Source organism: Salmo trutta, chromosome 32, assembly GCF_901001165.1.
Source record: "Salmo trutta chromosome 32, fSalTru1.1, whole genome shotgun sequence".
Lineage (NCBI taxonomy): Eukaryota > Metazoa > Chordata > Actinopteri > Salmoniformes > Salmonidae > Salmo > Salmo trutta.
The window spans coordinates 43,421,667-43,438,795 of NC_042988.1; the positions used below are offsets into that span (position 1 = coordinate 43,421,667).

The 17,129-nt window shown below is 42.5% G+C and overlaps 1 long non-coding RNA gene across 1 annotated transcript; it reads left to right on the plus strand.

Annotated features, from left to right (window-relative positions):
* Nucleotides 1-8,335: 8,335 nt before the first annotated feature.
* Nucleotides 8,336-9,090, plus strand: LOC115171974 (uncharacterized). Its single transcript, XR_003871328.1, has 2 exons — nucleotides 8,336-8,371; nucleotides 8,916-9,090. It is a non-coding gene; the product is annotated as an uncharacterized LOC115171974 (long non-coding RNA).
* The last annotated feature ends 8,039 nt before the right edge of the window (nucleotides 9,091-17,129 follow it).

A 17,129-nucleotide genomic window follows, 5' to 3' on the forward strand; every position in this document is an offset into this window, starting at 1 on the left:
GACTACTGGAGTAATGGATATTCATTATTAAATGTTTTTTCTCTCACTTTTTGCTGTTTTTACCTGCAGTAAAGGCAGTGAGCTCTTTGTTACTTGGTCTGGCAGTTATCTTTGAGTGAGAATAGTGTCAGCATAACAATCATTTAAATCTATATGGTGTCCAGCTCTGGTTTCTTCTCAGTTTTACTGGAGGTTGTAATTGTTGTTTAGCTCGTAATACTTTCTGTTCTATATTCCACTTTGTCGTTTTCTACAGTTTCACTCAATGCCGGGGGGGGGGGTTAAGAAATCATGTAAAGCGCAATGCCTTATTTTTATATTGCCAAACAGATGTACGTCAACTTCTGCAGATATCAGCGGGGAAATGGTTTCTGTCTCATGGTTCTGAACTCTCTGCTGGAGTTACATTTACATTTACATTTAAGTCATTTAGCAGACGCTCTTATCCAGAGCGACTTACAAATTGGTGCATTCACCTTAAGATATCCAGTGGAACAACCACTTTACAATAGTGCATCTAAATCTTTTGGGGGGGGGGGTTAGAAGGATTACTTTATCCTATCCCAGGTATTCCTTAAAGAGGTGGGGTTTCAGGTGTCTCCGGAAGGTGGTGATTGACTCCGCTGTCCTGGCATCGTGAGGGAGCTTGTTCCACCATTGGGGTGCCAGAGCAGCGAACAGTTTTGACTGGGCTGAGCGGGAACTGTGCTTCCTCAGAGGTAGGGAGGCGAGCAGGCCAGAGGTGGATGAACGCAGTGCCCTTGTTTGGGTGTAGGGCCTGATCAGAGCCTGAAGGTACGGAGGTGCCGTTCCCCTCAAAGCTCCGTAGGCAAGCACCATGGACTTGTAGCGGATGCGAGCTTCAACTGGAAGCCAGTGGAGAGAGCGGAGGAGTGGGGTGACGTGAGAGAACTTGGGAAGGTTGAACACCAGACGGGCTGCGGCGTTCTGGATGAGTTGTAGGGGTTTAATGGCACAGGCAGGGAGCCCAGCCAACAGCGAGTTGCAGTAATCCAGACGGGAGATGACAAGTGCCTGGACTAGGACCTGCGCCGCTTCCTGTGTGAGGCAGGGTCGTACTCTGTGAATGTTGTAGAGCATGAACCTACAGGATCGGGTCACCGCCTTGATGTTATTGGAGAACGACAGGGTGTTGTCCAGGGTCACGCCAAGGTTCTTAGCACTCTGGGAGGAGGACACAAGGGAGTTGTCAACCGTGATGGTGAGATCATGGAACGGGCAGTCCTTCCCCGGGAGGAAGAGCAGCTCCGTCTTGCCGAGGTTCAGCTTGAGGTGGTGAGCCGTCATCCACACTGATATGTCTGCCAGACATGCAGAGATGCAATTCGCCACCTGGTTATCAGAAGGGGGAAAGGAGAAGATTAATTGTGTGTCGTCTGCGTAGCAATGATAGGAGAGACCATGTGAGGATATGACCGAGCCAAGTGACTTGGTGTATAGTGAGAATAGGAGAGGGCCTAGAACAGAGCCCTGGGGGACACCAGTGGTGAGAGCACGTGGTGCGGAGACAGATTCTCGCCACGCCACCTGGTAGGAGCGACCTGTCAGGTAGGACGCAATCCAAGCGTGGGCCGCGCCGGAGATGCCCAGCTCGGAGAGGGTGGAGAGGAGGATCTGATGGTTCACGGTATCAAAGGCAGCAGATAGGTCTAGAAGGATGAGAGCAGAGGAGAGCGAGTTAGCTTTAGCAGTGCGGAGAGCCTCCGTGACACAGAGAAGAGCAGTCTCAGTTGAATGCCCAGTCTTGAAACCTGACTGATTAGGATCAAGAAGGTCATTCTGAGAGAGATAGCAGGAGAGCTGGCCAAGGACGGCACATTCAAGAGTTTTGGAGAGAAAAGAAAGAAGGGATACTGGTCTGTAGTTGTTGATATCGGAGGGATCGAGTGTAGGTTTTTTCAGAAGGGGTGCAACTCTCGCTCTCTTGAAGACGGAAGGGACGTAGCCAGCGGTCAAGGATGAGTTGATGAGCGAGGTGAGGTAGGGGAGAAGGTCTCCGGAAATGGTCTGGAGAAGAGAGGAGGGGATAGGGTCAAGTGGGCAGGTTGTTGGGCGGCCGGCCGTCACAAGACGCGAGATTTCATCTGGAGAGAGAGGGGAGAAAGAGGTCAAAGCACAGGGTAGGGCAGTGTGAGCAGGACCAGCGGTGTCGTTTGGCTTAGCAAACGAGGATCGGATGTCATCAGCCTTCTTTTCAAAATGGTTGACGAAGTCATCCGCAGAGAGAGAGGAGGGGGGGGGAGGGGGAGGAGGATTCAGGAGGGAGGAGAAGGTAGCAAAGAGCTTCCTAGGGTTAGAGGCAGATGCTTGGAATTTAGAGTGGTAGAAAGTGGCTTTAGCAGCAGAGACAGAAGAGGAAAATGTAGAGAGGAGGGCGTGAAAGGATGCCAGGTCCGCAGGAAGGCGAGTTTTCCTCCATTTCCGCTCGGCTGCCCGGAGCCCTGTTCGGGCAGCTACCACTCTAATGAATCTTTTCAATGGTTTCTGTCTCTCTCATGGTTCTGAACTCTCTGCTGGAGTTACCACTCTAATGAATCATTTCAATGGTTTCTGTCTCTCTTATGGTTCTGAACTCTCTGCTGGAGTCACCACTCTAATGAATCATTTAATGGAAGTATTTTGCACTCAGACTGGGTCCCTATTGGTCACTTTCTGTGTCTTGTCATCAACTGTGACATCATCATTATTACCAACATTTATTGTTTCAATTCCAAACTTGAAAATGATCAGTTACTTGACTCTTTGGAAAAGCCTATTCTCCATTGGCTAACCAATTTGCCTAATCCTTTACTTATAGTAGGTGGGGATTTTATTTCTGAGACATTTTAAGGAAAGGTTTGATATTATAGATATTTGGAGAGTAAAGTCTCCTAATGACTAAATTTCCACTTGGAGTAATAAGACCCGGTCCAGACAATCACCACAGATCTTTGGTTGGTGTCTAAATGTTTTGATAAACAGGCTATTTCTGTTAACATCCTGGCTACTCCCCTTACTGATCATAGAGCTGTTTATATTGACATTACACTGTTTATCTCTGATAATGGCCCTTACTGACCACAGAGCTGTTTATATTGACATTACACTGTTTATCTCTGATAATGGTCCTTACTGATCATAGAGCTGTTTATATTGACATTACACTGTTTATCTCTGATAATGGCCCTTACTGACCATAGAGCTGTTTATATTGACATTACACTGTTTATCTCTGATAATGGCCCTGGCAGAGCATCCTATTGGAAGATTAATTGCTCTATTAAAACATGAGTTGGTCCAGATGGAGATAAACAATGTAATTACACACTTCTGGAACAAAGCTATAAATAACAATTCATACAGTAATAACTGGGAGCTTTATAAATGTGAGGTTGGAAAATATGCAAGAAAACATGGGAGTATTGTTGTCAAGACCAGGAGAGCTGAAGAAGAAAGTGTAATTACAAAGATCACCTGTCTTGTTCAAAAGCCTGTTGAAAGTCTTTCAGAGGAGGATAAATCTGTTCTGTTTGATCTACAACACCAGTCGGATGATATTTATAGACTGAAAGCAGAGGGAATCTTTGTCAGATGTAGGTAGAAATGGCTAGAGGAGGGTGGACAAAATGAATCCTGTTTTTCTTTTCAGGTTAGAAAAATACCACTCTAAAAATAAAACAATTCAACAATGAAATATGACTGGTCTCATCACAGATGATCCCACATTAATCTCCATCTTTAGTTCAACTTCTACAGTATTGTGAGGTGTCCTCAACTCTTTGTTTTGATTGTCTGGGGGATGTGAAATCAGTTGGTGAGGCTGACAGGGAACAGTGTGATGACCCTACTATAGTTGAACACATAATTTATTCTATTGAACAACTTAAACATAATACGTCTCCTGGGACTGATGGTGTATCTGCTGAGTTTAACAGAACTGTTTCTGTTGGAGGTCTCCTGGGACTGATGGTGTATCAGCTGAGTTTAACAGAACTGTTTCTGTTGGAGGTCTCCTGGGACTGATGGTGTATCTGCTGAGTTTAACACAACTGTTTCTGTTGGAGGTCTCCTGGGACTGATGGTGTATCTGCTGAGTTTAACACAACTGTTTCTGTTGGAGGTCTACTGGGACTGATGGTGTATCTGCTGAGTTTAACACAACTGTTTCTGTTGGAGGACTCCTGGGACTGATGGTGTATCTGCTGAGTTTAACAGAACTGTTTCTGATGGAGGTCTCCTGGGACTGATGGTGTATCTGCTGAGTTTAACACAACTGTTTCTGTTGGAGGACTCCTGGGACTGATGGTGTATCTGCTGAGTTTAACAGAACTGTTTCTGTTGGAGGTCTCCTGGGACTGATGGTGTATATGCTGAGTTTAACAGAACTGTTTCTGTTGGAGGTCTCCTGGGACTGATGGTGTATCTGCTGAATTTAACAGAACTGTTTCTGTTGGAGGACTCCTGGGACTGATGGTGTATCTGCTGAATTTAACAGAACTGTTTCTGTTGGAGGACTCCTGGGACTGATGGTGTATCTGCTGAGTTTAACACAACTGTTTCTGTTGGAGGTCTCCTGGGCCTGATGGTGTATCTGCTGAGTTTAACACAACTGTTTCTGTTGGAGGTCTCCTGGGACTGATGGTGTATCTGCTGAGTTTAACAAAACTGATTCTGTTGGAGGTCTCCTGGGACTGATGGTGTATCTGCTGAGTTTAACAGAACTGTTTCTGTTGGAGGTCTCCTGGGACTGATGGTGTATCTGCTGAATTTAACAGAACTGTTTCTGTTGGAGGACTCCTGGGACTGATGGTGTATCTGCTGAGTTTAACAGAACTGTTTCTGTTGGAGGTCTCCTGGGACTGATGGTGTATCTGCTGAGTTTAACACAACTGTTTCTGTTGGAGGTCTCCTGGGACTGATGGTATATCTGCTGAGTTTAACACAACTGTTTCTGTTGGAGGTCTCCTGGGCCTGATGGTGTATCTGCTGAGTTTAACACAACTGTTTCTGTTGGAGGTCTCCTGGGACTGATGGTGTATCTGCTGAGTTTAACAAAACTGATTCTGTTGGAGGTCTCCTGGGACTGATGGTATATCTGCTGAGTTTAACACAACTGTTTCTGTTGGAGGTCTCCTGGGCCTGATGGTGTATCTGCTGAGTTTAACACAACTGTTTCTGTTGGAGGTCTCCTGGGACTGATGGTGTATCTGCTGAGTTTAACAAAACTGATTCTGTTGGAGGTCTCCTGGGACTGATGGTGTATCTGCTGAGTTTAACAGAACTGTTTCTGTTGGAGGTCTCCTGGGACTGATGGTGTATCTGCTGAGTTTAACAGCACGGTTTCTGTTGGAGGTCTCCTGGGACTGATGGTGTATCTGCTGAGTTTAACACAACTGTTTCTGTTGGAGGTCTCCTGGGACTGATGGTGTATCTGCTGAGTTTAACAGAACTGTTTCTGTTGGAGGACTCCTGGGACTGATGGTGTATCTGCTGAGTTTAACAGAACTGTTTCTGTTGGAGGTCTCCTGGGACTGATGGTGTATATGCTGAGTTTAACAGAACTGTTTCTGTTGTAGGTCTCCTGGGACTGATGGTGTATCTGCTGAGTTTAACAGCACGGTTTCTGTTGGAGGTCTCCTGGGACTGATGGTGTATCTGCTGAGTTTAACACAACTGTTTCTGTTGGAGGTCTCCTGGGACTGATGGTGTATCTGCTGAGTTTAACAGAATTGTTTCTCAACAGTTTGGATCTTTTCTGTTGGAGGTCTTTTCTGAAAGCATTGTAAATAATACTCTCCCTCCCAGTGTGACTCAAGCTCTGACTACATTAATACCTGACCCCAAGAAAGACCTGTCAATGTATTAAACTGTGATAGAGGATTACTCTGTAAATGTATTAAACTGTGATAGAGGATTACTCTGTAAATGTATTAAATTGTGATAGAGGATCACTCTGTAAATGTATTAAACTTTGATAGAGGATCACTCTGTAAATGTATTAAACTGTGATAGAGGATCACTCTGTAAATGTATTAAACTGTGATAGTGATAGACGATCACTCTGTGAATGTATTAAACTGTGATAGGGATAGAGGATCACTCTGTAAATGTATTAAACTGTGATAGAGGATCACTCTGTGAATGTATTAGACTGTGATAGAGGATCACTCTGTAAATGTATTAAACTGTGATAGAGGATCACTATGTAAATGTATTAAACTGTGATAGAGGATCACTCTGTGAATGTATTCAACTGTGATAGAGGTTCACTCTGTAAATGTATTAAACTGTGATAGAGGATCACTCTGTAAATGTATTAAACGGTGATAGAGGTTCACTCTGTAAATGTATTAAACTGTGATAGAGGATCACTTTGTAAATGTATTAAACTGTGATAGAGGATCACTTTGTAAATGTATTAAACTGTGATAAAGGATCACTCTGTAAATGTATTAAACTGTGATAGAGGATCACTCTGTAAATGTATTAAACTGTGATAGAGGATCACTATGTACATGTATTAAACTGTGATAGAGGATCACTCTGTAAATGTATTAAACTGTGATAGAGGATCACTATGTACATTTTTTACATTTTAGTCATTTAGCAGACGCTCTTATCCAGAGCGACTTACAGTAGTGAATGCATACATTTCATACAATTTCATACATATCATACTTTTTATTTTGTTTTAAATTTTTTTCTGTGCTGGCCCCCCGTGGGAATCGAACCCACAACCCTGGTGTAGCAAACACCATGCTCTACCAACTGAGCTACAGTTGTATTAAACTGTGATAGAGGTTCACTCTGTAAATGTATTAAACTGTGATAGTGATAGAGGATCCCTTTGTAAATGTATTAAACTGTGATAGTGATAGAGGATCACTCTGTAAATGTATTAAACTGTGATAGAGGTTCACTCTGTAAATGTATTAAACTGTGATAGAGGATCACTATGTAAATGTATTAAACTGTGCATTTGACCAATTCCAGTCCCCTTCTTCCTGGGGATACTTTTTGAGAAGCTCTGTTCTGAGATACTCAGTTCTGGTGACCAAATAAAAGTACATTCTACTCCAGAATGTATCAAAATAAAATGATGCTGACACCATCTAAAATATAATTTCCACCTCCAGAAATTAGCCCAATAAGATATTGGTAAAAATGTTAAATGATTTTAACACATTGGACCAAAAAACCTGTATGGATGGTATATTGTCAGCTATTAGCAATAAGCATTATCACCTGTATCAACGGATGCAGCATAGTGGCTATAAATACATAGGCTGAAGCATGGGGTTTGTCTATCTACATTATCACCTGTATCAACATGCAGCAGTGTCCACATGGTCTGATAAACACTCCTAACAACCCCACCACTAGGAGGTGTCCACATGGTCTGATAAACACTCCTAACAACCAGACCACTAGGAGGTGTCCACATGGTCTGATAAACACTCCTAACAACCCCACCACTAGGAGGTGTCCACATGGTCTGATAAACACTCCTAACAACCACACCACTAGGAGGTGTCCACATGGTCTGATAAACACTCCTAAGAACCTCACCACTAGGAGGTGTCCACATGGTCTGATAAACACTCCTAACAACCCCACCACTAGGAGGTGTCCACATGGTCTGATAAACACTCCTAACAACCCCACCACTAGGAGGTGTCCACATGGTCTGATAAACACTCCTAACAACCCCACCACTAGGAGGTGTCCACATGGTCTGATAAACACTCCTAACAACCCCACCACCAGGAGGTGTCCACATGGTCCTAAAGCAAACCGTTGCCTTGTTTTGTATCACATTCCAATGATAAAACTGGTCATGTTGCCTAGTGGTTAGAGTGTTGGGAATGTAACTGAAAGGTCACTGGTTTGAATACCTGAGCTGTCAAGGTGAAAATCTGTCTATGTGCCGTTAAGCAAGGCACTTAACCCTAATTTGCTCCAAGGGAACAGTACTACTATGGCTGACCCTGTAAAACAACACATTTCACTGCACCAATCTCGTGTTTGTGACAATAAAACATTTTATGTATTTTCATCCTCAATTACAACAATTCATTTAACAATGCTGGTAACAGATCTTGATGACATTCCTCCAAGGACACCTTGACTTGCATTACATTCTCACTGTAGAAAAATATTCTCATGTTATTGAACCATAAATTGTACATATATGTGTTAGATAATAACCCTGGATGATGAATGTGTGAACTATCTTGACATCTTTTTGGGTAACCACATTGGAACATTCTAGTCTTGAAGGACATGAACTGGCAGAACAGGTTTCAGCAAAGTATGGAGTCATTGTTTTCAGGAAGACGAGAGGAGGGACAGGAGGCAGACTAAGGGCAAGGTAAGCAAACTGATCTAGTGCCTTACAAAGACAAACAGCAGTCTACGCAAACAGTGAATCTGAGAAAAATGGCTTTAAAGTTTGTTTTTTTGTCCATGCATATCTACCATGACCACTGATCTGACCTATGACCCTTAAAATGCTGATACTGCACTCTGCCTTTGTATGACCTTAAACAGCTGTATGGGTAATGAAAAGGCAAAGAGCAGCATCTAGAAATCTAAATGTGTTGATCCAGATTTCTTGTTGTTTTTCTGTTTGATGGAAACAGTTTGAGAGTTCTAACTACATTCCAACTGTATTTAATGGTGTTATGTAGTTGTGTTGTCATGTTGTGAATGTTGTATTGTAGTAACCAACTGTATATAATGGTGTTATGTAGTTGTGTTGTCATGTTGTGAATGTTGTATTGTAGTAACCAACTGTATTTAATGGTGTTATGTAGTTGTGTTGTCATGTTGTGAATGTTGTATTGTAGTAACCCTCAACTGTATTTAATGGTGTTATGTAGTTGTGTTGTCATGTTGTGAATGTTGTATTGTAGTAGGTCTAACCCTCACCAATTTTTCCGGTGATGGAGAGAGACACCAGACAAGACACAGAGACAGCAACAGAAGAATAGAATATGATGGGGAGAGACACCAGACAAGATACAGAGACAACACCAGAAGAATAGGATATGATGGAGAGAGACATCAGACAAGACACAGAGACAGCAATAGAAGAATAGGATATGATGGAGAGAGACATCAGACAAGACACAGAGACAGCAACAGAAGAATAGGATATGATGGAGAGAGACACCAGACAAGACACAGAGACAGCAACAGAAGAATAGGATATGATGGAGAGAGACATCAGACAAGACACAGAGACAGCAACAGAAGAATAGGATATGATGGAGAGAGACATCAGACAAGACACAGAGACAGCAACATAAGAATAGGATATGATGGAGAGAGACACCAGACAAGACACAGAGACAGCAACAGACGACACAGAGAAAGTGATGGAGAGAGGCAGAGGAGGGGAGTGTACAGTAGACTGTATTACTTATAGCTGCTATAGGGGTTCTAATTACTGCACTGTTTGTGAGTCTGTATGTGTGTGTGTGTGTGAGAGAGAGAGAGAGAGAGAGAGAGAGAGAGAGAGAGAGAGAGAGAGAGAGAGAGAGTGAGAGAGAGAGAGAGAGAGAGAGTGTTTAGGTACTGTGGGATTCTTTAATCAGTTTGGCTCATTAGACAGGTCAGAGTCTATGTTTCAAGTTCTTGAGTGATTTTTGGCAATACACTGGTGTTGTATTCATGGTTTTAGCTGTTGAAATTCTGTCCCGGACCCCCCTACTGGCTATAGGCTAAGCCACCAATGTCTTCACATCCTAGGGGAGAGAGAAGCTGCTACCCCTGGGGGGAGAGGAGCTGCTACCCCTGGGGAGAGAGGAGCTGCTACCCCTGGGGAGAGAGGAGCTGCTACCCCTGGGGAGAGAGGAGCTACTACTCCTGGGGAGAGAGGAGCTGCTACCCCTGGGGAGAGAGAGAAGCTGCTACCCCTGGGGGGAGAGGAGCTGCTACCCCTGGGGAGAGAGGAGCTGCTACCCCTGGGGAGAGAGGAGCTGCTACTCCTGGGGAGAGAGGAGCTGCTACCCCTGGGGAGAGAGAGGAGCTGCTACCCCTGGGGAGAGAGGAGCTGCTACCCCTGGGGAGAGAGGAGCTGCTACCCCTGGGGAGAGAGGAACTGCTACCCCTGGGGAGAGAGGAGCTGCTACCCCTGGGGAGAGAGGAGCTGCTACCCCTGGGGAGAGAGGAGCTGCTACCCCTGGGGAGAGAGGAACTGCTACCCCTGGGGAGAGAGAGGAGCTGCTACCCCTGGGGAGAGAGAGGAGCTTCTACCCCTGGGGCGAGAGAGGAGCTGCTACCCCTGGGGTGAGAGAGGAGCTGCTACCCCTGGGGAGAGAGGAGCTGCTACCCCTGGGGAGAGAGGAGCTGTCACGCCTGGGGAGAGAAGAGCTGCTACCCCTGGGGAGAGAGGAGCTGCTACCCCTGGGGAGAGAGGAGCTGCTACCCCTGGGGAGAGAGAGGAGCTGCTACCAGGAGAGACTGCGACCCTGCTCTATAAGAGCTTAACGATTGGTGATTGGTGGGGCACATTTGGCAGGAGCTTCAGTGATGAAGACTGCTGAACTTGCTGATGTTTCACAATATGCCATGGCCGTCTCAGTCACCAGGTCTCAACAGAACAGAACACTTACCATCAACAAAACACCAAATGATGGAATTTCTTGTGGAAGAATGGTGTCACATCCCTCCAATAGAGTCCAGACAGTTGTAGAATGTTCGCCAAGGCACATTGTAAGAGCTGTAAAGAGAGAGGGAGTGGAGAGAGAACAGGCAGAACCTGATATGTAAATGAGCAGAGCAAACGAAATTAACTTTCGACGACCGAATGATCATTCAGACTCTGTTTCTATTGAGAGATAAAAGGTAAGACGACGATTGTCATGTGTATTCATATAGTTGATGATATTGTTATGTGTATTCATATAGTTGATGGTATTGTTATGTGTATTCATATAGTTGATGATATTGTTATGTGTATTAATATAGTTGATGATATTGTTATGTGTATTCATATAGTTGATGATATTGTTATGTGTATTCATATAGTTGATGATATTTTTGGTGGACAGTGTTATAATAGTCCTACTCTCCTTAAAATGTTTTTGATATAAATTAGATATGTGGGGTGAATTCGTTCTGTGCCCATCTGTGTGCCCCAGGGTGATCGCTCCTACACTATCTAGAATCTAAAAGGGTTGTTTGGCTGTCCCCATAGGAGAACCCTTTGTAGAACCCTTTTTGGTACTAGGTAGAACCCTTTTGGGTTCCATACAGAACCCTTTCCACAGAGGGTTCTACATGGAAGCCAGAAGTTTTCTCCTATGGGGACAGCCGGAGGACCCGTTTGGAACCCTTTATTCTAAGAGTGTACTGTATCATAGGTCTATAGACTTGTCTTCTCTAAACAGGCTTAAAACACAACAAGCAACAAACAAACATTTTCTCTTTCTAATCTACTTTTTATGCTTTTCACTCAGGAAGGTGTGTTGTGTGAAAGAGACAAAAAAATATTGTGGAAAGACTTACACTTCCTCAAAACAGGTTGTGTGTATTCATTAGTGCCCACCGTAGCAAAACATTTGGCAACAGAAACCGTTTAGGTAACGTTGTACAGCATTTGGAGTAAACTGTTTATGCAGCATTTTTAAACTGTTAGCTGTGGTGTAAACTAATGAATACATCCCAGATTGTAGCCTACGACTCGGCATGTTTATACCTGCCTGATGCTGAAACCTGAACGTAGCCTGAGGGGTGTACTATGATGCAAGCTAGATATACTGGTTTTCTAAAGTTAGCCAGCTTCAGTTATCTTCACATTCCAGCTCAGACCTCATCCATCAGAATATACAGAGTTCTAGTCATCAGGAAGCTGCTCTCTCAGCAGAACAGAAAATATCTCAATGACTTGACATGTTCTGGTTGTGAATTCAGGCTACAAGGTGAGAATCCTGCCAGGAATTATTGTAAAGTGTGTAGATAAATTAAATGTACGGTGTAATGTTAGTATAGTGAATGACAGTAAAACACTCCTAACAGTCTACTACTACTGAGACAGGTTGGTGTAATGTTAGTATAGTGAATGACAGTAAAACCCTCCTAACAGTCTACTACTACTGAGACAGGTTGGTGTAATGTTAGTATAGTGAATGACAGTAAAACCCTCCTAACAGTCTACTACTACTGAGACAGGTTGGTGTAATGTTAGTATAGTGAATGACAGTAAAACACTCCTAACAGTCTACTACTACTGAGACAGGTTGGTGTAATGTTAGTATAGTGAATGACAGTAAAACCCTCCTAACAGTCTACTACTACTGAGACAGGTTGGTGTAATGTTAGTATAGTGAATGACAGTAAAACCCTCCTAACAGTCTACTACTACTGAGACAGGTGGTGTAATGTTAGTATAGTGAATGACAGTAAAACACTCCTAACAGTCTACTACTACTGAGACAGGTTGGTGTAATGTTAGTATAGTGAATGACAGTAAAACCCTCCTAACAGTCTACTACTACTGAGACAGGTTGGTGTAATGTTAGTATAGTGAATGACAGTAAAACACTCCTAACAGTCTACTACTACTGAGACAGGTTGGTGTAATGTTAGTATAGTGAATGACAGTAAAACACTCCTAACAGTCTACTACTACTGAGACAGGTTGGTGTAATGTTAGTATAGTGAATGACAGTAAAACACTCCTAACAGTCTACTACTACTGAGACAGGTTGGTGTAATGTTAGTATAGTGAATGACAGTAAAACACTCCTAACAGTCTACTACTACTGAGACAGGTTGGTGTAATGTTAGTATAGTGAATGACAGTAAAACACTCCTAACAGTCTACTACTACTGAGACAGGTTGGTGTAATGTTAGTATAGTGAATGACAGTAAAACACTCCTAACAGTCTACTACTACTGAGACAGGTTGGTGTCAGTTTAATCAGACAACATGGAGCTGACTGGATGTGGTCAAGTCAAATTCAATATATCAATATTCAGATATTATAGTTCTACATTAACATTTCATATGATAATGTAATTATATCATAGGTCCTCTATAGTGTAGTGATCCTCTACATTTCATATGATAATGTAATTGTATGATAGTTTCTCTATAGTGTAGTGAACCTCTACAATTCATATGATAATGTAATTGTATGATAGTTTCTCTATAGTGTAGTGATCCTCTACATTTCATATGATACTGTAATTGTATCATAGTTCCTCTATAGTGTAGTGATCCTCTACATTTCATATGATAATGTAATTGTATCATAGTTCCACTATAGTGTAGTGATCCTCACTATATGAGCCACCTCACAATTTCAACCAAGTAACGTAATTTGTGCCAATGGCGTGATGCGTAGGTTGTTGGCCTTTTACAAGTGCAACTTGGGTTCGCTTTCCTGCCCCACTGTTCGCTACATTGGTGTCAGAAGTGGTATGGTGTCTGTGAGGCCATCAGAATGCATGTGTACTGATACTGGGTTAACACTATTTATACTGATACTGGGTTAACACTATTTATACTGACACTGGGTTAACACTATTTATACTGATACTGGGTTAACACTGTTTATACTGATACTGGGTTAACACTATTTATACTGATACTGGGTTAACACTATTTATACTGATACTGGGTTAACCCTATTGATACTGATACTGGGTTAACCCTGTTTATACTGATACTGGGTTAACCCTGTTTATACTGATACTGGATTAACCCTGTTTATACTGATACTGGGTTAACACTATTGATACTGATACTGGGTTAACACTATTTATACTGATACTGGGTTAACACTATTTATACTGATACTGGGTTAACACTGTTTATACTGATACTGGGTTAACCCTATTTATACTGATACTGGGTTAACCCTATTTATACTGATACTGGGTTAACACTATTTATACTGATACTGGGTTAACACTGTTTATACTGATACTGGGTTAACCCTATTTATACTGATACTGGGTTAACCCTATTTATACTGATACTGGGTTAACCCTATTTATACTGATACTGGGTTAACCCTATTGATACTGATACTGGGTTAACACTATTTATACTGATACTGGGTTAACCCTATTGCTGCGATTTATTCACCAAGTACATTTAAACATACATAAACTCAGCCAAAAAAGAAACATCCCTTTTTCAGGACCTGTCTTTCAAAGATAATTCGTAAAAATCTAAATAACTTCACAGATCTTTATTGTAAAGGGTTTAAACACTGTTTCCCATGCTTGTTCAATGAACCATAAACCTTTAATGAACATGCACCTTGGGAACAGTCATTAAGACACTGACAGCTTACAGATGGTAGGCAATTAAGGTCACAGTTATGAAAACTTAGGACACTAAAGAGGCCTTTGTACTGACTCTGAAAAACACCAAAAGAAAGTGTTAAAATGCGTGAATGTGCCTTAGGCTGCAAGGAGGCATGAGGACTGCAGATGTGACCTGGGCAATAAATTGCAATGTCCGTACTGTGAGACGCCTAAGACAGCGCTACAGGTAGACAGGGTGGACAGCTGATCGTCCTCGCAGTGGAAGACCACGTGTAACAACACCTGCACAGGATCGGTACATCCGAACATCACACCTGCAGGACAGGCACAGGATGGCAACAACAACTGCCTGAGTTACACCAGGAATGCACAATCCCTCCATCAGTGCTCAGACTGTCTGCAATAGGCTGAGAGAGGCTGGTCTGAGGGCTTGTAGGCCTGTTGTAAGGCAGGTCCTCACCAGACATCACCGGCAACAACGTCGCCTATGGGCACAAACCCACCGTCGCTGGACCAGACAGGACTGGCAAAAAGTGCTCTTCACTGACAAGTCGCGGTTTTGTCTCACCAGGGGTGATGGTCGGGTGATGGTCAGATTCGCATTTATCGTCAAAGGAATTTAGCGTTAAACCGAGGCCTGTACTTTGGAGCAGGATCGATTTTGAGGTGGAGGGTCCGTCATGGTCTGGGGCGGTGTGCCACAGCATCATCGGACTGAGCTTGTTGTCATTGCAGGCAATCTCAACGCTGTGCGTTACAGGGAAGACATCCTCCTTCCTCATGTGGTACCCTTCCTGCAGGCTCATCCTGACATGACCCTCCAGCATGACAATGCCACCAGCCACACTGCTCGTTCTGTGTGTGATTTCCTGCAAGACAGGAATGTCAGTGTTCTGCCATGGCCAGCGAAGAGCCCAGATCTCACTCCCATTGAGCATGTCTGGGACCTGTTGGATTGGAGGGTGAGGGCTAGGGCCATTCCCCCCAGAAATGTCTGGGAACTTGCAGGTGCCTTGGTGGTAGAGTGGGGTAACATCTCACAGCAAGAACTGGCAAATCTGGTGCAGTCCATGAGGAGGAGATGCACTGCATTACTTAATGCAGCTGGTGGCCACACCAGATACTGACTGTTACTTTTGATTTTGACCCCCCTTTGTTCAGGGACACATGATTCCATTTCTGTTAGTCACATGTCTGTGGAACTTGTTCAGTTTATGTCTCAGATGTTGAATCTTGTTATGTTCATAGAAATATTTAAACATGTTAAGTTTGCTGAAAATAAACGCAGTTGATAGTGAGAAGACATTTCTTTTTTTTTTGAGTTGATGTATGATCTTAATAATTTGAGCCAGTTCGCTACAGCAGGGAAATGTGAATTATTATGTTGATTATAATTAATGGACATTTTTGTAGAGGTTGATACAAGAATACAGGATACAGACAGAAGAGTTTACACAAAGTTTCCGTACAACTTTATACACAACTAGATAGAGTGAGTACAGAGCTATAAGAGAATGAACAGCGGATATACAAATATACAGTAGAGTAGCTATACAGTTGATATACAGTACAGTGGATTATCAGTTGATTAACAGTATAGTGGCAATACAGTTGATATACAGTACAGTGGATATACAGTTGATATTCAGTGCAGTGGCTATACAGTTGATATACAGTACGGTGGATATACAGTTGATATACAGTTCAGTGGCTATACAGTTGATATACAGTGCAGTGGCTATACAGTTGATATACAGTACAGTGGATATACAGTTGATATACAGTACAGTGGATATACAGTACAGTGGATATATAGTTGATATAGAGTGCAGTGGCTATACAGTTGATATACAGTGCAGTGGCTATACAGTTGATATACAGTACAGTGGCTATACAGTTGATAAACAGTACAGTACATTAGCTATACAGTGGCTATACAGTTAATATACAGTACAATGGCTATACAGTTGATATACAGTACAGTGGATATACAGTTGATATACAGTACAGTGGATACACAGTTTATATACAGTACAGTGGACATACAGTTTATATACAGTACGGTGGACATACAGTTGATAAACAGTACAATGGACATACAGTTGATATACAGTACAGTACTGTTGATATACAGTACAGTGTCTATACAGTTTATATACAGTACAGTGGATATACAGTTGATAAACAGTGAGGTGGATATACAGTTGATTAACAGTACAGTGGCTGTACAGTTGATATACAGTGGCTATACAGTTGATATACAGTACAGTGGCTATACAGTTGATATACAGTACAGTGGCTATACAGTACAGTGGCAATGCAGTTGATATACAGTACAGTGGCTATACAGTTGATATACAGTTTATATACAGTACAGTGGATATACAGTTGATAAACAGTACAGTGGATATACAGTTTATATACAGTACAGTGGATATACAGTTGATAAACAGTACAGTGTCTATACAGTTTATATACAGTACAATGGACATACAGTTGATATACAGTACAGTGGATATACAGTTGATAAACAGTACATTGGACATACAGTTGATATACAGTACAGTACTGTTGATATACAGTAATGTGGATATACAGTTGATATACAGTACAGTGTCTATACAGTTTATATACAGTACAATGGACATACAGTTGATATACAGTACAGTGGATATACAGTTGATATACAGTACAGTGGCTATACAGTTGATATACAGTTATTATACAGTACATTGGCTATACAGTACAGTGTCTATACAGTTGATAAACAGTGAGGTGGATATACAGTTGATAAACAGTACAGTGGCTGTACAGTTGATATACAGTGGCTATACAGTTGATA